At 44.1% G+C, this 3,627-nt stretch overlaps 1 pseudogene; it reads left to right on the forward strand.

Annotated features, from left to right (window-relative positions):
- Window positions 1-876: 876 nt before the first annotated feature.
- Window positions 877-1,636, forward strand: LOC122198870 (annotated as a pseudogene).
- Window positions 1,637-3,627: the final 1,991 nt, after the last annotated feature.

A 3,627-nucleotide genomic window follows, 5' to 3' on the forward strand; every position in this document is an offset into this window, starting at 1 on the left:
AAATAAAATAAAATAAAATAAAATAAAAAATAGGGGCACCTGGGTGGCTCAGTTGGTTAAGCATCCAACTTTGGCTCAAGTCATGATCTCATAGTTTATGAGTTTGAGCCCCACATCAGGCTCAGAGCCTGGAGCCTGCTTCAAATTCTGTGTCTCCCTCTCTCTCTGCCCTTCTCCCACTCATGCTGTCTCTCTCTCCTTCAAAAATAAACCTTAAAAAATTTTTAATAAAATAAAAAAATAAAAAATTAATTAAACATACACGTACTATATGATCCAGCCATTTCACTCCCAGGTATCTACACTGGAGAAACGAAAGCACATGTCCAGACAAATACTTGTACGTAAATATGCATGGCACCTTTATTTGTGATAGCTAAAAACTGGAAGTAACCCAGATGTCTATCAACAAATGAAAGAATACTATTCTTAGTATTCGGTTTGTAACTACCGATACACACAACAGCATGAATGAATCTCAAAATAATAATCCTGAGTGAAATAAGTCAGACAGAAAAAGAGTATATACTGTATAATTTCATTTATATAAAATTTTAGAAAATTCAAGCTTCTCTATAGTGACAGAAAGCAGACCCATGGTTGTCTAGGTGCAGGGACCAGGGGAGGGAAAAATCACAAAGGTCCGCAAGGAAATTTGGAAGGTAATGGATACATTCATTATCTTGATAGTGGTGATGGTATCACAAGTAGTTCCATGTATCAAAACTTATCAAACTATAGCGTGCGCCCAAGCCAGCCCCGGATCGTGCCCCCACTCAGTGCAGGATCCCCCTGAATCCCACCGGAGCTCCGTGCCCCATGTCCCCCGCCTCCCCAGCGCTGCTGGCCAAAGACCCCCATGCACCATGTGGGAGGATGGCAGGATCCGTGGTGGACAGCGCTCCCACAGTGAAACTAAATGATGGGCATTTAAACAACTCCCTGGGCTCCCCAGTTCAAGCCATGTATTTCCCAAGACTGATAGTTCCATTTTGTGGGCACATTACAGGTGGCATGAGACCAGGCAAGAAGCTGTTGGTGGTGGGGGCATTGTAGACTTCAGCCCAGAGAGCTTTGCCATCAGCTTGACCTGGGGTGACTCTGAAGACTCTTCTGCCAATGTGGCAATTGAACTCAAAGCTGGGTTCACAGACTGGCAACTACTCAGAAATTCTTGTATATCTGGGGAAAGAGGTGAAGGGCAGTCTGTGATACCTTACTTCCCATTCATCCCAGACCAGCTATTCAGGGTGGAAATTCTTTGTGAGCACCCATGTTTCAGAGCGTTTGTGGATGGACACCAATTTTTTTATTTTTACCACCACATTCATTTTTTTTTTAATTTTTTTAACGTTTATTTATTTTTGAGATAGGGAGAGACAGAGCATGAACGGGGGAGGGTCAGAGAGAGAGGGAGACACAGAATCTGAAACAGGCTCCAGGCTCTGAGCGGTCAGCACAGAGCCCGACGTGGGGCTCGAACTCACGGACCGCGAGATCGTGACCTGAGTCGAAGTCGGACACTTAACCGACTGAGCCACCCAGGCGCCCCTATTTCTACCACCACATTCAAATGCCATCTGCAGCTGACACCATAAAGATACATGGGGACCTCCAGATTGCTAAGCTTGGCTGATATTGTTTAAACCGCCTCTATCTCAAACAGGATCGGGTACCACAGCTCTCTTCCGGACAAGTGTCCTAGCAAGATCTGGAGACTTAAAAAGAAACAAAAACAAAAAGCACGTTTCACTGTCTCTACTTTCTGTGCAGTTTAAACCCAAAATGACAGCTTCAAACTGTGGTTTGCCCTTAGGGAGCTGTCAGAACAAAGACACCGAGCCATTATTTCCACAACAGAACAAAGTAAGACAATTATGCTGGATTTTATTCAGACTAAAGTGGCAAAAAAAAAAAAAAAATGTATCAAATTGTACACTTTAAACACGGAGTTCATTGACTATTACACCTTAATAAAGCTGTTCATTTAAAAAAGAACCCCAAGAACGAAAATGGGTGAAAGGGTTATATTTCCAACTATAAAGTAGATAAGTCGTGGTGATGACATGTACAGCATGGTGACCATAGTTATAATATTGCATTGAATACTCGAAGGTTGCTAAGAGAGATCTTAAAAGTTCTCATCACACACACAAACACGCAGAATTTGTAACCATGTGTAGTGATGGATGTTAATTAGACTTATCGTGGTGATCATTTCACAATACATACACATGTGGAATCATGTTATACACTTGAAACTAATATAATATGTCAGCTATATCTACACTTTTGAAAAGAAAGGAAGAAGGACCCCTAATAGCCACTACACCTGTCCCCCTTTTCCTCTTGGGACCTTGGGTTTCCGGCCTTGTTGTTGAAGTTTCTCCCTTTTCGGTTCTATCTCTCCTTCAATTTCAGTAATCTGCCTAAATCAGGCAGGACTCCTCTCTCTGGGCAGGGCAGTAATGTCCTTCTTTCACAGTATGGCAATGAGATGACTGTTTAGGACTCAAGACCAGTCACAGCGTTCACACACCCCGCACGTCTTCTCATAGTACCAAGCAGTACCCAGGTAGTAACCTCATCAATTTGGCCGTATGCCAAAGGTGTGATTTCTTTGCTAGTCTAGGCAGTTGTGGATCTCAGAGCTGGGACGGCTCTCCTGGTGACAGAATAAACAGAAAGGACTCTTTTCTGGAGAGTATGGTCAAGCTCTGAACAGCAGCCATATACCTGTTCCAACTGCAGAAAGCGCTACTACACCTGTTACTACTTTCCCCAGGACAAAAAATTGTGACACCTAATTGTACATTTCTTGCATCATTCAGTGTCAGGTGGAAAAATGCCCCCCATTCATGAAAAGAAAACCAAAAAACAAAGATATTGCTCCTAAACAAAGATGGGTTCATAACCGGGAATCACATTCCCAATATACCTCTTGCGGTATGCATTACAAATAGAAACAATGATCAAGTCTGATAATTCCATTTGAGTCCTTATAAAAAGGAAAGATTCCGCGCATGTGGATATCAGCAGGCCTCAAGTCAATGGAGGAGATTTCCCAAGGTCTACCACAGCCCCCTCCTGGCTGTTTTTCACCCTCTGCAAGTTCCCCTCCACACCCTGAGCTTTCTTCCACAGCCGGGACCTCTGCTTCCTCCTCCCCCAGCCCCCACCCCGCCCCATCAGGCTTTGGCCTCACCCCTCCAGGGAGGTAGCTCTCTGAAGCCACCTGCTGCCTCAGTGTTGCCCTCTGGACCTTATTGCAGAGCGGGTCCTGCCACCCCTCTGCAGTCTTCACCCTACACCTTCCTCTCTCCTCTGCCCTTCTCCAAGTCTCCTTCCCATGGGTTTCTTGTTTTATCCCAACCCGGTAAGTATGGGCAACTTCCTAAATTGTCTCCTCGGTTGGCTTTCCCTCTCTCTTGTTCTATCTTTTTCCCTCCCCTGCTTCAAGCTTTATGTTATTCAAATGACTCCCTAATCTACAGGACTAACCCTAAACTCTCTTTCTTGCTTGAGATTCACAGACGATGGATTATAAACAAGATACATTCCCAAGAAATGAAGGACAAAATATCCTTCTCAACCTGCAACTCAGAATCACGAAGGGGTCCCTTGGTG

This window comes from Panthera leo, chromosome C2, assembly GCF_018350215.1.
Source record: "Panthera leo isolate Ple1 chromosome C2, P.leo_Ple1_pat1.1, whole genome shotgun sequence".
In the NCBI taxonomy this organism is placed as follows: domain Eukaryota; kingdom Metazoa; phylum Chordata; class Mammalia; order Carnivora; family Felidae; genus Panthera; species Panthera leo.